Source organism: Mustela erminea, chromosome 18, assembly GCF_009829155.1.
Source record: "Mustela erminea isolate mMusErm1 chromosome 18, mMusErm1.Pri, whole genome shotgun sequence".
NCBI lineage: Eukaryota > Metazoa > Chordata > Mammalia > Carnivora > Mustelidae > Mustela > Mustela erminea.
In genome coordinates this window covers 41,955,060-41,973,729 of record NC_045631.1, presented here as the reverse complement: position 1 = coordinate 41,973,729, position 18,670 = coordinate 41,955,060, and the positions used below count along the sequence as shown (strand labels likewise).

The following is an 18,670-nucleotide window of genomic DNA, read 5'->3' as shown; positions in this document are numbered from 1 at the left end:
GAAAGACACTGCCTAGAGCGACACTCTGCTCCCTCCTCTGGGTCAGTCCTGTCCTCTCTGGATAATGCGGCAGCACCAGCACCGCCCTAGGGCTCTGGGTGGAGAGGGCACTGTGACACTGTCCCTGGAGGCGAAGCTGCGGTTGGGGCCCCCTTTGGCTTTCCAGAGAGCCACCCCTTTAGTTCTGCCTGGAAGGGAGCCCAAGTAAGTGAGGTGCATGTGAGCAAGACAGAGAGTGTGTGAGAATTCCCAAGCGAGTCCTGAAGAACCTGCACATCCATCACTCACATCCCATCTCCCTGCCTCCGCCTCGCCCCCCACGCTACCCACTCCTGGCCCAGAGAGCTGACTGGGTTGGGCTGAGGGAAAGAAAGAGTAAATGGGCATTTATCTAGTACCTTCTGCAAGCCAGGCATGACGGTTAGCTACTTTCACAAACAGGGTCTCTCCACTTTCTCTTTTTTCTTTTTTAAAGTTTATTTTCTGTATGTTTTACTTCTTTATTTTTAAAGTTTTATCTGTTTAAGTAATCTCTATACCCCACATGGGGCTTGAACTTGTGACCCCAAGATCAAGGGGTCACATACTCTTGTGACTGAACCAGCCACACGCCCCTTCCAAATGTTCTAATAGGTAGTCTAGCACCTGCTATAAAACTCAGAAGATTCAAAATGGGAAAGAGTCAGTCTTTCACCTTTCCTGTCCCCCCAGAGTCCCTCTGCAGGAGCAACCACAGTTACTTGGGTCTTGGGTGCATCCCAGAAAGATTCTATGTATTTACAAAAGATAGTATATTTTACTTCCCATGACTCACACCTGAGGGAAACTGAGGTCTTTAGACTAAGTGAAGTACTTTAACTAAGTTTCCACATCTGGTAAGTTGGCAGAACTGGGATTTGTACCTGTTCCACCCTCCAGATTGAACTGAAAAACTCGGCTTTTTTCACCACCCACGCTCTGGCAGAGGTAAGCCCTAGCATCAACAGAGCCTCTCCCAAGACAAATCTCCATCCTAAGGTCCCGGAAATCTGGAGATCTGCCTTTCCATCTGTTGAGTGCCCACTGCCTGTATTGACTTAATAAGGAGGAGTCATTCCACTAGGAAATAAGAGAAGTTCCCACAAGTGTTCTTCCTTGGCTTCTGTGTGGCTGGTGGTTACCCAGGGACAGGCTGATTCCCAGGGCTCAGAGCATTCTGGAGAGGGAAGCTACGTGAGGATGGGTCTCTGACTAGAGGGGATTATGGTTGTGGTGTCAATGATGTTTCCAGAAAATGGCCTCACATTCTCCCTGTGGCTGGGCAAGGCTGAGGGAGGTGTGAAGTAGGGAGCTCTTGTCTCTTCTCCATGGTAGCCATAAGCTTGTTCTTGAGAGCAAGGGAAGGAGGCTAGAGTCAGTCCCTAGGTAAGAGTAGGTTAGATGTATGGACAAGGGCTGCCCACCAGACTTCCGGGCTGTCCTCAAGCCTCTTTCTCTTCTGGGTCAGGACACGGTCAGCTAGGAGATGACCAACTCTCTTTCCAGTCAGTGTCACTGCATCTGTAGGTATGGCTCTGGGAACTTTCTCTGTGGGCTCTCTGTAGGGCTTTCTGTATCCCAGCTTCCTGTTCAGTATCTTTCTTTCTAGGATTCTTTCTTCATTATCGCCCAGTCTAGTGTTCCCTCCACCTAGGGAACCGTGTAGCTGAGGCCCAACAGAAGAGGGTCTCAGCTCATCTGAACTGGCAAGTAGGGAAAGGTAGGTGTTAGACCTTCCTTCCTGTCTCAGGTTGACAACATTCTTGTTTTGCTGAGGTAGTCACCCAGATCATTCCGTCCTTCATGTCTGTGCACACAGCCAGCCAGATCTAGCTTGGTGCTCAGTGGTCAGTCCAAGATGTGCTGTGAGACACAAGAACAAAGAGGTGTACCTGCTCCACCCTCCAGAGCATTCCAACTAGCCCCCTGTGGCCATCGGTCATTAGCAGTCAAGGAGGTTGGATGGAATTCTAGACCTGACCAGTCCTAGCAAGAGGGGTGCAAACCTTTGCTGTTTGTTAACAACTCAATAGCGCTTAAGTATTTCGAAGCCCTATACCTGTATACATGGATTACATGGATTACCTCACTTAATTCTGACAACAGTGCTGCAAGGTATGTCCTTTGAGTATTGCCACATTACAGTGAGGAAATGGAGGCCAAAAACTGAAGGTCTCGCATCTCAGGGAGCTGACAGCAAGTCTAGTTTTAGATTCTTTGCCCCTGATTACTACACAGTCCCCCTGGTTTCCATTTCTATTCTAGAGTGTAGGGTTTGCTCCTCAAACATTTATCTGGTGTCTGCTCTGGGCTGGGCATGGGGGTGGATTTAAAGGTAAATGGGGTATTATGTGCTATCAGGGGTAGAGACACATGTAAACAAGAAATTGCCCTTCAACATAAGAGGTGCCATAATAGAGCCATGAGCCTCATGTAAACAGGAAGAAAGAGGTTCTCACCTCCTGGACCAAGGGCAGCTACCCGGAGGGCAGGATGACAATCCAGGTAGAAGGAACAGCACGTGTGCAGATAGGAAAACTTACAAGAAGGAGAAATGTGGTGTGCTTGGGTGCCAAAACATCTTGCACAGTGATTGTCAGGTGCCAGACAGCTCAGACCTGCTGCTTCCGTCCAGCTTCCTGCTCTAGCCTGTCCTCCTGCTCTTGCCTCCAAGTGCCCTGCACCTATTCTGGGCAAAGCACCTTGCCAGGTGTTGGCCCAAAGTGTGGGATAGAAGCAGTTGCCTGGGTGGGGGAGAAGAACTCTGTTGAGATCAGCTACAGGCACAAAGATCTTTGTTCTTGGTGTTATTCTGGAGGTGAAGGAAAGGCTGCTGGGAAGAGAGCTGCCATAGGAGGATTATGGGAGAACTTGGGGCCTTGCAGATCTTGGTCATCTCTTGACATGAAGATTTTCAGACTGTAGGCAGGGAAGCTCTGTGTGTGGGGGGAAGGAGGGGGGTCCTTCTCCTTCTGTCCCTGCAGCTAGGTTTCTGGAGATCTGACATGCCTTGCTTTGGAGCTGGCCCTTGGAGGGTTGCTAGGGAAACGGCTGGCCAGCTCCAGAGATGTAGCCACAGGAGAGTGGGTGACTCAGACTGCCTTCTCAGACACCACACCCCCTCCCCATTACATGGAAAAGGCTTTCAGAGACCCCTTTCCCCTGGATCTTATAAAGGTGATCGTGTTTATTCTTGCCTCTCAATAGAGCAGTCAGTTCCTCCCCGTGGCTCTAACTGGTGGGAGCAAGCAAGAGTCCCTAGGGAGGGAAATGGTGTCAGACACCGCTTTCCCCCTTAAACTCCCCACCTCCCCACCCCCCACTCTAGAACTGTGGACGTCTCCGTTGGCCTGGGCGAATGTAAACTCTTGCTGTGTCCATTCAGGCTTTCCGCCCGGGGGTGGGGGGTAAGCAGCAGTCCTGGCTGAAACGCCCTCCAGGGAGCAAACCCGGGATAATTATTGATGGGGCAGCTGTGGACTTCTGACCTGGGCCTGGGAGGGACAGGACCCGGTACGCGGGCCTCAGCTGGGGGTGGGTAGGGGGCGGATGGCGGGCCACGGAGGGCGGCCAATCAACGCCACCAGAACAGCCTGGCGCGAGCCCTGCTCTTGGTGGTCGAGCCGACCCAAACAAAGCAGCATGTGCTCGTGGCCCCGTGGGACCCGGCTCGGGAGCCGAGAGGGGACGCCACTCGCCCCGGCGACAAGGGCCTGCGCGCGGCGCCTGCCCCTCCCCTTCCCCCGTGCGTGCGGCGGGATTCCGGGTCCCTTCAGGGCGGCCGCGGACCGGGTGCGAAGGACTGCGGGGCTCACGAGCGCGCGCCGGGCGGAACCAGGAAGCGGCGCGCGCCGGCGCGGGGCGCGCTCAGGTCTCGGTGCGCGAGCGGCGCGCGCGCCCCCGCGGGCCCCGGCGTGAGGAGACTCGGCGGCCGGAGCCGTCACCCCGGGCGGGGACCCTGCGCAGGCTACTACGCGCGGCGGCCCGGCCGAGGGAGGGAGCGAGCGGGCGGGCGGCGGCGGCGGCGGCGGCGGCTGGCGCCTCAGGGGCCGAGCGAGGTAGGAGCTGCGGGACGAGCCCTGGCCTCGGGGCCGGGGAGCGAGGCCGGGGAGCCCGCCCGGGCGGGGCCCCGCGCCCCGGCCGCCCAGACGCCCGGCAGGGCCGCGCCGCCGCCATCGCTCCCCGGGCCGGGAGGCGGCCGCGGTAGCTGCGCGCTGGGGGCCGGGGGTGCCGGGAGCGCCCGGGGCGAGGGCGCTGGGGGTGAGCGAGGGGCGTCGTGCTGAGGCCGTGGCGGGCGGAGGAGGTCGAGTGTAGGGACTGTGTTGGCGCGTGTGTCTGGGTGGGCGTGTGAGGGGCCCCGGCGCCGACCCCTGCCAGCGGAGGGGGGCTGCTTTCGGCCACCTCACACCTCCGGGTTGCAGTGCCGAGTAGCGCCTGGCGTCTGTTTGCTTTTCCTCCTTTTTCAAATGAGGGATCTGCGACTCCCTTGGTGGGATGAGCCCGGGGGTGCCCGGTGGGGTGGGGGGTGTAGGCAAGCCTCAAGGAACAGTGCCTTATATGGAGTCAAGACAACAAATACGAACGCTTCGATACGGCTTTGGGGTGCGAGATCCCACATCAGGACCTGCCAGGCCCCGGCTAGTGCGTGTGGCGGTGGGATGCAAATTGCTTTTTTTTTTTTTTTTTTTTTTCTAGCCGGGGATAAAGAGTAAAAAAGTGCCCCTGGGGTCGAGGGTAGATAACGGAGAGTCGGAAGGCGAGTCCTGGTGTCACAAAAGCCGGTCTGGGGCTAAAGGAATCTGGCAAGATGGTTAGGCTCTTCAAAGAGGAAAGAACTTGTATGGAGCAAGAGGCGTCTGCAAACACTTGTAGCTAGCAGTGATGGAAAAGGCAAAGAAGAAAAACAAGCGCCAGCTTTTAGGAAGATGGGAGCAATGAAAACCGCAAGAATGTGAAAGGCAAAAGGAGATAGCGATCCTTCCCACTTCTTTTTCTTCCTGTCCCCCATGACCCTGTCAGACCTTTGATTCAGATAAACAGTACTAAAAGTGGGTCATAGAATGTTGGAGCTGGAGAGGACCCCGGGATTATGCTACATTCTCTTATTGTACAAATGAGGAAACTGAGGCCCCAGGTAGATGGAGTAAGTGGCCTGCTCAGTTCACACAGCTGTTCAGTCGTTGTGGGACTGAAGTGTCCATCTGAGGACTCTTAGGTCAGTGCTCTGCCCAAAGCACTGTCGAACAGTAGATCTTTGCCTAAATACAGTTCCATTAATTGTCTCTGAATGTCCTCGGGGAATGCCCCTTGAAGGGCTAGCGTGTCACCAAATTATTAAACTGAGGTTTATGTCCTTTTCTCAGTCTTCAAATGGTGTTTATCTTCCCCTGGTATCTTAGGTTTCCAAAGTGGTTGGATAGCCGCCTGGGCCATAATAAGCTTTCAGCTGTTGCGTATATATTATCTCAAATAATTTTGTTATTGTTCAGTGAAGATAATACAACTTTGCCATTTTGTTCAGCATTGTTCAGTTATTTGTTTATATGATATTTGTTGTTTGGGCTAGTAGAAGAGGAAGTATTTTATTTCGTGTACCTTTCATGTTTTTCTGAGTTTATTTTGTAACACCATGAACGTCGGATTGGTTCTGATAATTTCAAATGGCGGAATCCTATTGATTGACTTTCTATCAAGGCTTTGGGTTTTTTGTTTGTTTTGGTACCAATTTCCACCTCAAGGAAGATTACATTTGTTAGAATCAATAGTGTAAATGGGAGAAGGGACTGCCGATTTTAAGAAAAATTTACCATGTGACCAGTTGTGATGTCTGTCATGTTTAATTAAAACAACACCACACCTTTGGTCAGGTAAGTGTCATCTAGTAGATTACTTGTTTTCCATAGTCTTCTGGAGGATGAAAATTTCAGGCACCTGGTTGAGAGACAGGGAAGGAATGAAGAGATCTTTTTTCAAAAAAACAAAACCTCAGGAAAAAAAAAAGTTGATTTCTATCACCAGCAGTTTGGTTATTGCATAACTTGGAGCTGAACTACATAAAATCTTTGCTGTATACCTAACTCCATAAATTCTCCTGCCTTCTCCCTTGTCCTGGCCTTTTCAGCATTCATGTGTTTGGAAACAGGATATTAATATGGATTGTGTTAAGAAATTGAAGGTGGATATATTTCTTCCATGGGTACTTAGTGATAAATATGATGGGGGGGGATTGCTATCATTGTTTAGAGTGTTACAACATAAATATTTTGGTCAGTACTTCCTATTGTGCCCCAACTTCTCATTTCATCTTCATTTTCTGGCTCTCAAGTGATTTTTTTTTAAGTGTTATTTACATATTTAGAAACCACATCAAGACTAGTAAAGGGTGCCACTTATTGCTCTTTTGGTACTTATGTCAAGTTTCTGAAGTTATAGTGGTAACTTAGTATTCAAATTATTTGTCATTTAAGTTAGGTTTATATTTATGAATGTGCTTGTGGTGGTTCATTTGGCTTGTTTTTGTGTAGGTAGGTGATAGAGGTAGTCTTACAAAGGGAAGATGTTATAAACAGGTAAATAACACATGGAAAATTAGATTGCAGGTTGAAGGTAGAATCTAAGGAGACTTAACTATTCTAGTGCCCTGTAAACATGTATATATCTCAGAAGTGTTCACAGATTTCTGGATGTTCTAACTACCAGTGAGATATTTTTTCCCCTTCTTTTAGAATATAGATTACCATATTATTCCTACAAAAGGGAGAAAAAAAATTAATTTGTCTTGAGTATTTGAAACTTATTCTTCTAAAAATTTATCTGACAATCCCAGGTTACTGAGCTCTTCAGGAGAATAATATCTCTTTACTGCATAATAAAGTGTCAGAATACTTTGGCTCTGGAACTGAATAAAAATAATGTTGAAAGTTAGCTCTAATGTATCAGTGTCCCCAATTTTGTATAGTGGTTAAAGGGAAAAAATTTTTCTTTAAATCTTAGCTTTGTTAATAGAAGTGTTCTAAAATCGGAAGTATTTTTTTCCCCTGCAATGTTGGAAATACAACAGTCTTATGCTTATTTCTGGGAATAAGAAAGTCACATTTAACAATCTAGTTTCCATTGATCAGACTGTTTTTTGTACATTTAAATCATGAACATCACAATGATAAAACTTTTTTTGAAAATTGTATTCATTTTTAATTATTGTGTCCTTATTTTAAGTAGAATATTGACATTGGATCTTTTCTTGTTAATGATGATCCTTTGTTACTGAAAAACTTAAGCCAGTTTGGAGGAGATTTTACAAATATAAACCTATGCTATTTTTACTAATCAAAGAGAGGAGTAATTTACAGGTGTTAGATTTTTAATTGGTTGAATGAGACCCTCACTTTTGGTGGTTTCAGGGTTTTAGATGACGTTTATTACTTTTGTTAGTTTTGGTCACACCCATGACTTCCTTGGAAGGTATCTTTGAGGTTTGGTTTCCTTTTTTTTTTTAATGGTAATATTGGGGTGGGGGTGCTTCCTGTTTGTATTTTCAAAATTAGGTCCATATGTTAACTTTCTTGTAGTGTCACATTTTTATTTTAAACATGTAAAGACAAGTATCAGATGCCATGTGGTTTATCTTTGTCCGTTTTACTGCTTCATGACAGCCTTAGTGAGCTCAGGCTGAATCCTCAGTTGGGAAGGCAAGGCATTCCTGAATCTTTTCCCAACTCTCTTGAAGGTATAGCAGCCTCAGACAGACTCTTAAAACAACAACAAAGGTGTATTTAACAGAAAAATGGGGCTGTTGCTATCTGTCTCTTTCCAGGTACCGAGATAATGTACAGCATTAAGACAGAGTTGAGGGGCACCTGGGTGGCTCAGTCGTTAAGCGTCTGCCTTCTGCTGGGACCATGATCCCAGTGTCCTGGGATTGAGCCTCACATTGGGCTCCCTGCTCAGCAGGAAGCCTGCTTCTCCCTCTCCCACTTCCCCTGCTTGTGTTCCCTCTCTTGCTGTCTCTATGTCAAATAAATAAAAAAAAAATCTTTGAAAATTTTTTTAAAAAATTAAAAAAAAAGAGTTGAAACGTGTTATATGGAGCCTTGAATGTCAAAGTTTTAAAGGGTTGCCTTGGACTTATATGACCTAGAACCCCATATATTAAGTAGTGACTATAGCAGTTTTTCTGATTTCACTTAAGTCATACAGAATGTCTTAAAGGATTTAAGTAAGAATTTGGACACATTTAGGGTATGGCAGTAGAACTTAGGATAAATCGCCCTCAGCTGTAAAACTCTTCTTTGACCTTCCTGGATAATTTTTACCTGGTATGTTGCCTTTAATATAAATATTGGAATATGAGTTATGTGGACCCTTGAAGAGAAGTATATCCTTGGAATGAGTACATATCATATTGTTTTCCTGGTTAAAGCAACTGGCCTTTTCCTGGCCCTCAACTAACTTTATTCTAAGAAGTATAAAGACTAAATACGCTCCTGGGCGCCTGGGTGGCTCAGTGGGTTAAGCCTCTGCCTTCCACTCAAGTCATGATCTCAGTGTCCTGGGATCCAGTTCTGTGTTGGGCTCTCTGCTCAGCAGGGATCCTGCTTCCCACTTTCTCTCTCTCTCTGCCTACTTGTGATCTCTCTTTGTCAAATAAATAGTCTTTTTTTTTTTTTTAAAGATTTTATTTATTTATTTGACAGAGAGAGATCACAGTAGACAGAGAGGCAGGCAGAGAGAGAGAGAGGAAAGCAGGCTCCCTGCTGAGCAGAGAGCCCGATGCGGGACTCGATCCCAGGACCCTGAGATCATGACCTGAGCTGTAGGCAGCGGCTTAACCCACTGAGCCACCCAGGCGCCCCTGTCAAATAAATAGTCTTAAAAAAAAAAAAAAAGGACTAAATACACTCTGAATTAAATTGGTATTCAAATATGTTTGCAGTTTAGGGATACTTTATCTCTCCTAAATTTTCTTTTGGATCACCTTAGTAAAGGCAATACTGCATTAGCATGTTGCACAGTTACGCATAATGCACTTTGTAGTTGAGCTTAATACAGAGATTTTGACCTCCCATTTCCCCTTCCCCAATATTTGGTAAAGGAGAAGGCATATTTGTTACATACTGGATATTTTCTTTCTTGGACTTATTCATAATAATTACACCTGTTTCCTATGTATTATAATACTATTAAGATGAAAAATAGGGGCGCCTGGGTGGCTCAGTGGGTTAAAGCCTCTCCCTTCGGCTCAGGTCATGATCCTGGGGTCCTGGGATTGAGCCCCACATCGGGCTCTCTGCTCGGCGGGGAGTCTGCTTCCTCCTCTCTCTCTGCCTGTCTGCTTACTTGTCATCTCTGGCTGTCAAATAAATAAATAAAATCTTTAAAAAAAAAAAAGATGAAAAATACATATATAGATTGATAAGAACATTTATGTTTTGGAACCTAGCTTGCAAAATCTACTCTAACACTCACTCTCCATTTATTATTCCATTGCTTTTGGCACTTTAAAAAAAAAATGTTTTCCACACTTTTATTATGAAGAGAGAAATATCTCCACATTCAGGGTACTGCTAGTTTTTTGAGGTGCTTGTGCTGACTCATTTTTTAAAATTATACTAAGATATAGAGTATGGTTTGAGAGCAGCAATGAGATTCTCAGAAAATATGAAAACTTTCCTTTCTGACTAGTTAGAGAAAGGTTGGGGAAGACAAGGGGAAATACATCAATGAACCAATGAATTATTGTTATTTGTTGGGATTAATTTGATGACTAATATTTTTAATGCCCATCAGGCTAGTAAATGAATTTGGCTTTACCCTGTAATGATAATAGGCAAACTCAAGTATTTTCTAATACTGCTTGTTTTCCCCTGTAGGGGATTTTTTTTTTTTTTTTTTGCGTATGGGAAATCAAGCCAAAGTTACCAGTAACAGCCACATCCACTATTTGTGTTAAAAACAACTGTTTATCTCTCTGGGCTATTGCTCTGCCTACGGTGAGCTCATCTGGGAAGATGTACTAGTTACCTGTATAAGAATTATGCCATCTTCCAAAAAGTGGTCAGAAAACTAGTTAAAAAGTACTTCAAATTATGTCCAAAGCCTAAAAGTAGAAAGATAATAAAAATAACAGCTAACACTGTCTACTTACAGTGTGCTAGGCAGATGCTGTTATAAGCTCTTGCCATATTTTAACTCATGATCCTCAAAGGGGAAGGTATTATTTTCAGGTGAAAGATGAAGAAATGGCCACAGAGAAGTTAAGTAACTTGTCCAAGGTCACATTGCTAGTAATAATGGCAGAACTGGATCCAGACCTAGGCCAAGCTTATTCTGGAGGCTGTGTTCCTAACCACTGCGCTGCAAAAGAGAGCAGGCAACGGCAACTTTGCAATAAGACATTTGGTTTCTTTAAGGCTTACATTTCTTAATTTGTATTCCCAAGTGGACTCTTGTTTATTTTTTAATGGAAAAATGGAAAAATGTATAAGTAATCAGAAATTTTTAGTTTATGAATGGGATGATAAGTATTTTTCCAACTAAGGGATATAATCCTGGTGGAAATATGTTAAAACAAGGAAGGTCTTAATTCTAATAAACTGCCCTTTGTTGTTTTGCCATTACCATTACCAAATACATCATAGGAGAAAAGCTTTAAGATATCTCCTTGGCCGCTCTTTACAAACAAAAGGATCATTTGCACCAGTTTAGCACATAACTTGTGTTTGTTCACTGAAAATGCAAGTATCTGGCTCATTTTATTTACAACTTTATTTCGAAGGGATTTACAGCCCTTTTCTTGTTTAGCTGAAGCTTTGTAGAGTTACTAATTATGATTTCTGAGGTAGGGGGACTTAAGATTTTAATTTGGGGGTTATTTTTTAAGGCAACTGAAACAATTATTGTGTGTTTAGATCTATGCGAAGGCTATTAGAAACTAATTTCAGAAATTTATTCCTTTTTATACGTGATGGTCTCAGCATTTTTCCTTGGAGGTAGATTGTGAAGTTAAATCTTGGAGACAAAATTCACTACCCTGAAGTGTAGTGATTTGAATTTGAGAGATCAAGTTAGGGAGGAAAGAAACTTCAATTCCCTGAGCAGAGCATATAAACTTGTTCAAATAAACAGAGGATGTTGTCTTCCAGGATTGTCAAACTGTCACCTTTGACCAGGGTTGAATTTTCTTTGAATGTTGACAGAAGTGACAATGTCAGTGGAAAAAGCTTAATGTGAAGTATCTATCACTCAGAATTTCCTTATGTTTGTGTCAGTGAGATCCTGCAATTAAAACTTTTTTTTTTCTTCTATGTCTGATAGTTTTAAAAAGCCTACAGTGGGGTTTTCCAGCTTTTAGGTGAGAGTAAATTAGAAAGTTTGTGAGAAATTATTTTGTGTTGTCTAAAATTCAGAGCCTGTAACCTGTGGCAGATCATTATGTTTTCATAAAGAATGGGACTTAATTCAACCTGCAGAAAACATTTTAAATAAGCTACATTCACAAATGCCATTGTGGCATTTATAAATAGAAACTGTTGAGCCCTTAATCTGTTAAAGTACTAAAAAATGGAGTTTTTCAGCTTTATAATACAGCATTCTACAAGATAGTCCTTTGTATTTTAACTGGATAAACCATTCTCAGAAATAATGTTAATTCTGTGTTTTCATTTTGCCTCGTGTTTCTAAAATATTTTTGGTAATCTTTCAGTTTTGAGAAGAATAACAAACTAGAGATCTACAGAAATATACAGCTCTTTACAAAATGAAACAGTCCACCCTGTGGGCTTATGTTTTTACTATTTGTGATCTCTTTCTGGTAGAAAGCGAGGGAGAATTATAGTGAGAACCGTACTCCAAAAGGTATGGAAGGCCTAATACATAGAGATGCAGTACACATATTCCTTCTCTTTGTGTTATTGTTAATGTTTGCAATTATGTAACGATATATGGAAACCCCGAACATATCCTAAGCGTATTTTAAAGATAAGTTTATTTTGTAATTAGTTTAAACATCAAGTAAAAATACTTGAGATATATATACATAAACACACACACACATATATAAAACAAAAGATTATAGGTTAATATTATTATTATTGCTTTTAATAAATATTTTATTTATTTATTTATTTTGAGAGAGAAAGGGTGAGCTCAAGCAAGGTGAAGAGCTTAGGGAGAGGGACAAGAAGAGCTGATCTCAGGGCTTGATCCCATGACCCCAAGATCACCGCTGAGCTGAAACCAAGAGTTGGATATTCAACGGACTAAGCCACCTAGGCGTCCCAGATTTTGGGTTAATATTAATATATAAAAATATATATACCAAAAATAAGGAAAAAAGGGGCTCCCAAAGGGAGGATGAACAGAAGAGTTACAAATGCCCAACAATCATACAAAATTACGTTCAGCTGCACTAGAAATCAGGAAATACAAACAAAAACAATGACATAATTTTTCCAATTAACAGATTTACAAAACTAAAAATATTGAAAAAAAAATAAAAATAATGTTGTTTAGGAATGTGGGGAAACTGGCACCTTCCTATTAATTGGTCAGATGTAAATTGGTGCTTTAAAAAAAAAAGGATTTTATTTATTTGAGAGAGAGGGACCAAGCATGAGCTGGAGAGAGGCAGAAGCAGACTCCCCACTGAGTAGGGAGCCCAAGGAGGGGCTCAATCCCAGGACTCTGAGATCATGACCTGAGCCGAAGGCAGACATCAGGTGCCCCTAAACTGGTGCTTCTTTTGAAGGACAGTTTGATACATGTATTGAAAGCCTTGAAAGTGTGTATATGTTTTGACCTAACAATTCTGTTTATATGACATAATCTGAAATATATTCAAAGATTTATGTATCTGTATATAAGGATGTTCCTCATGGTATTGTTTAAAATAGGAACAAATTCGAAACAGCTTTCTTGTTCAGCATTAGAGGATTAATTAACTAAATTGAAGAGTATCTTATATAATGGAATACTATTCAGCCATTTCAGTCATGGTATAAAACAATATTTAATGACATAGTAAAGTTTATAATATATTACTAAATGAAGAGGCACATTTGCAAAACATCACATGTAGAATACATGCTTGGAAAAAGTATAGATATTGAACTGCCCAAATAGAAAGAACTGTGGAAGCACAAAAATCGTAACTCCTGGACCATACTTTGTGAAGGCATAAAGGAGTGTGTTAACAGTGGTCGCGATGGCATTTTAAAATATATTTTCAAAATTCATTTTTGGTTTAAGTAAAAAAGTAAGTCCTTTTATCTTGAATGTTTGAATGAATTGATACATATTTAATTATCAGTACCACATTCTTATTTGTATTCAAGCAACTTAAAGAATGTTAAATCCCTATAGTTACTTAATGAGGACAGTGGGCTCTACTATAGCCATTAAAAAATAATTCAAACAACCCCCTAATAATGTTGGTTTTGTTGGAGGAAGTATTTTATAAATACTGTATTCTGGATAAAAATATGTGGATTTGAGCAATAAAGTAGAAACTATTGGTATACTTTACGTTCTGAAATTTGTGTTAATGGATAAAATATGGATCAGATATCCTAAGTATCTCACAGCACATTTGGCTTAAATGCAAATAAAAATAGTGATGTGTTTGTACATTAAAAAAAAAAAAGTATAGGTATTGAAAAATATTCTGGGTTATAGGATTCTGGGTGTGTGCGTGCATGTGTGGTTTCCAGTGTCTTCCCATTTTTCTATAATAAATAATAAACAGAATACTTTGTAATCAAAAAAGTTATTTTTAATGGATCGATAAAGAAAATATGAGAGATATATGTATAACAGAGTATTATTTAGCCATAAAAAAGAAGGAAATCTTGCCGTCTGTGACAACATGGATGAATCTAGAGAGCACTATGCTAAGTGAAGTAAGTCAAAGAAAGACAAATGCTATATGACCTCACTGATATGGGGAATCTTAAAAGACCTAACTAAAAAACAAAACAAAACAAAACAAAACAAAACAAAACAACAAAACCAGATTGGTGGTTGCCAAAGACAGGGGGAAGAGGACTGTGTGAAGGTGGCCAAGGGGTACAAACTTCCAGTTATCAGATGAGTAAGTTCTGAGTATGTAATGTATAACATGGTGACTAGAATTAACTGTATTGTATATTTTAAAGTTGCTAAGAGAGTAGGTCTTAAGAGTTCTCTCCAAAGAGACACACATACACAAATTGTAACTATGTGAGGTGATGGATGCACTAACCAACCTAATGTTGGTAAACATTTTAAGAGATATATATATATATATATATGAAATTACTATGTTATATACCTTAAGTTTATATAATGTTTTATGTCAGGTATATCTTAATAAAAGATAAAGGTGAGGGAAAGTTATTTTTAAAATGACTTTTGTGTATTAATTTAGAATGAGAAACTTGTTTTTATTTTCAGTTAGTATTTCCTTTTTAGGAGCAGAAAATGAGTAGTTTGTGATGTTTGTGTTAGATATTTGGCATAGTATATTTATTTGGTATCATTTATGACATCTTTTGTTGAAGAACTATATTAAAACCATTCTAATTATATATAACATTTTCAGAGTTAACATAATTTGAACTTGAGGACTGAGTTATTTCCTGTGCTTGTGGAATGATCCACTTTTTATATATAAGCTGATAGTGAATTATATTTTATAAATATAATAAAGAGATTATATTGCTTTATTTGTGTATGTGCCCTGCTTAGTTATCATTCATTTCATATTGAAGATGTGTGTTTGTTTATTCTTCAACTTTAAAAAAATTAACATATATTATTTGCTTCAGAGGTACAGGTCTATGACTCATCAGTCTTACACAATTCACAGCACTCACCGTAGCACATACCCTCCCCTTTTTTTCAACTTAAAAAAAAATAGGTCTAGTTTATTTTAACTTCAGGTAACCCTGTGAACATTGTATTATTTCATTATATTTTGTGTATTTGCTTTTGTATTGCTCTCTCTTTTATGATAATACCTACAAAGATTGCTAGGTTTATGGATTTTTTTTCCTTGTAATTCCATTAGTCATGCTTAATGACTTCTTTAAATGTTTATTATGGTATTCATTTGGGAATAGCTGGTAAAGGAAATCTCTAGTGAAAGATACTTTCTCTTGGGTATATGTCATTGCTAATAACAAGAGACTTGTGTTCTGCCTTAATTAAATTCACATTAAATAGTTTCTTTGTAACTAGATTTAGTGTTCAAAAGCTTTTCCACATTTTAAGAACTTTAAAGAATAAAAATGAAAATAAATTACAAGTTGATGTTTTAGGAGAAATATGGAGAACAAGTTTTAGGTCTTAGCACTTTTGCAGCAAATAAAATTACAGTCTTAAAAATACATACATAGGGGCTCCTGGGTGGCTCAGTGGGTTAAAGCCTCTGCCTTCAGCTCAGGTCATGATCTCAGGGTCCTGGGATGGAGCCCCGCATTGCATTGGGCTCTCTGCTCAGCAGGGAGCCTGCTTCCTTCCTCTCTCTCTTCCTGCCTCTCTGCCTACTTGTGATCTGTCTGTCAAATAAATAAATGAAATCTTAAAAATATATATATATATTTGAGCCCAGCAGAAGACTTACTCACTTTATTTTATTTTTTTAAAGATTCTATTTATTCATTTGAGAGACAGAAGGAGACCTAGCACAAGCAGGGGGAGAGGCAGAGGGAAAGGGAGAAGCAGACTCTCCACTCTCCACTGAGCAGGGAGCTGGACATGGGGGTCCTGGGTCTATACCAAGACCTGGAGATTATGACCTGAGCAGAAATCAGATACTTAACCAACTAAGCCACACAGGTGCCCCAAGATTTTTTTTTAAAGTAATCTCTACACACAGTGTTGGGGGTTGAACTCACAACCCCAGGTTCAAGAGTTGCATTTTCTTCCAACTGGGCCAGCCAAACACCTCAGGCCTACTTATTTTCTAAAAGTCAGCTTGGTAAAAGTTTTCCTTAACCTGGATTATGCCTAGTAATTTATTGTAATGGAATTTGCTGTAACAGAATATTTAAGTCAGTTTTGAGGATACTAAAATGTAAGAGAAATCATATGGTACTTTTTAGTGCTTTGTAAACCTAAATCCATAAGTAGTTAATTCAAATGTATAAAGATAAATAAATATTTTCATGTATTAAAACCATAAACATATATTGCCCAGTATGCCTTCATAAATAAATCCTGTTGATTTTCTGGTTCTTTTTTTTTTTTTTTTTTAAGATTTTATTTATTTATTTGTCACAGAGAGAGAGAGAGAGAGAGCGAGCGAGCACAGGCAGACAGAGTGGCAGAGGGAGAAGCAGGCTCCCTACAGAACAAGGAGCCCGATGTGGAACTTGATCCCAGGATGCTGGGACCATGACCTGAGCCGAAGGCAGACGCTCAACGAACTGAGCCACCCAGGCGCCCCATTTTCTGGTTCTTTTTGCTTATTACTTCTTACCTTCTCTGCCTCCTGAAAATGTGATCAATCTTATTTTCCTTTGGCTTCAGTGTATTTATCATTGCTGATTTCTCTCATCTGTTTTATCACTGTGGCATTTTTATAACCAATTAGAATAATCACCTTTATTTATTTATTAATATTTTATTTATTTGTTAGAGAGAGAGAGTATGAGCAGGGGGGACAGAAGGACAAGGAGAGCCTTGCTGAGCGGGGAGCCCGAAGTGGGTCTCTATCCTAGAAGCCTGAGATCATGACCTGAGTGGGATGACGTCAGATGGTTAACCTACTGAGCCACTCAGGCGCCCCTCCCCTTCTTTTATGTGCCCAAATCATATTTACCAAACCATGAGATATTTTAAAAATCATATACATTTGAGGCCTCAAATTTAACATCATATATTTTATAACATGGCATCAGTAAATTACAGAATGTATTTTTAAATTAAGATATAGAATGATTTATGTTTTCTTAATTTAGAACTAGTTACTTGATTGTTTTCTAATCTTCACCAGATTTTGGAGAACTTGGTTATTGCCACAAAGACAAATCTTTCCCAAGTCTGTAAATCTTAAGATTATTTCTTAAAGGAGCTAAAGTATATGTAACATTCAAAAGAGGATAAAAAAATTTACTTCTTTCAAAAGTTAACATTAGTTTTGTTTGAAACTCTTCCGTCTGCTTTTTGTTTCTTAGCTGCCAGAGGGCTTTTTGGGGTCGTGTATGAGTAAAGAAATTTATTTCAGGGCCGCCTGGGTGACTCAGTGGGTTAAAGAATTTATTTCAAAATTTTCTAGTAATTGGGCTACCAATCGAGGTAAGACTTAGTAAAGTCTTAGTAGTAGTTAAGTAGTAAGTCTTAGTAAAGATTTAGTAAAGTCTGACTGTGAATGAATGGGCTGTACAATCACGTGTACTAAATTAGACAACAACTTGCCCCATTAAACTGTACTTGCCAGTGGTTCTTAACCATTTGGGGATTAGGGGACCTTTCAAGGCCCTAATGAAACCATTGACTCTCTTCCCAATAAAATACACATACACATAAAATTTTGCATACATTTGAAGAATTCCATGGACTCCGGTTACAAACCCCTAAAATAAACAGCCAGCCCTCTCCATTAATGTAGTAGTGGAAGTGGGGTCATGTGGAGAAGAGATAAATAATCAAATTTACAAAATGTGGATTTATTTAAAAACCTCTAGCCGATCTTGTTACCTGGGGGCTCAGAAACTTATTCCCCCATGCCGGGGAACTCAATAAATATCAATCTGTCTCAGCATTCTGCTTCTTCTTCTTCTTTTTTTTTTTTTTAAGATTTTATTTATTTATTTGACAGAGATCACCAGTAGGCAGAGAGGCAGGCAGAGAGAGAGAGAGGGAAGCAGACTCCCTGCTAAGCAGAAAGCCTGATGTGGGACTTGATCCCAGGACCCTGAGATCATGACCCGAGCTGAAGGCAGCGGCTTAACCCACTGAGCCACCCAGGCACCCCTGTCTCAACATTCTTAAGGTCTGTATTTCATTGCATAGTCTTAGCATAATTTAGTTAACCCACTAATATCTATTAATGGTTATTTAAGTTGTTTACAGTTTTTCTTTTTTATAAACAGCACTGTGGTACAGATTCTTAGGTTGACTGGGGCTTTTTTGCATTTACTGGATTATCCTCTTAATGTAAGTTCTAGAAGTAGACTTGCTGAGCAATTTGCATAGATAGTACACCCTCCAAAAAGATCACCCTAGTCAGCATACCTACCAAGAACTTGTGTGTGATGGGGATGACATTTCCTTATGTCTTCCGTAACTGAGTATTGATAACCTTTATATCTTTGCTAGTCTCTCATATTTATGTTTAATTTCTAGCAAGGTTAGACAGTGTTTCACATGTTTATTGGCCATTTTGTTTCTTCTTTGTCGTTTGCCCTTTTATATAATTAGCCTTTTTCCTATATAGCTGCTTGAGTGTTCTCCAAGATCTGTCTTATGTATTACAAGTCATTTCCTCCCAGTTTTTTCTCTTTTCTTGCCTTTCAACTTTGTGTAGTATTTTTTGCAGTACCAGTGTTAAATTTTTGTGTTGTCTAATTTAATAGTCTTTTCTTCTCCAGTCTGGCTCTTAAGACGTGCTTAGAAGAACCATCTCTACCCAAAGATTATAAAATTTTCATTTGTATTTTCTTTTAGAATATTT

At 40.9% G+C, this 18,670-nt stretch overlaps 1 protein-coding gene across 2 annotated transcripts in view; it reads left to right on the top strand.

The window, feature by feature from the left end:
- Positions 1-3,899: 3,899 nt before the first annotated feature.
- Positions 3,900-18,670, top strand: part of STAT5B (signal transducer and activator of transcription 5B) — a 68,601-nt gene continuing 53,830 nt past the window's right edge. Inside the window, exon 1 of one of the 2 annotated variants that reach the window (XM_032320236.1) lies at positions 3,900-4,076. The gene's annotated coding sequence lies outside the window, so the exon portion shown is untranslated. The remainder of the gene's footprint in view (positions 4,077-18,670) is intronic. The other variant, XM_032320235.1, reaches the window with a different exon arrangement.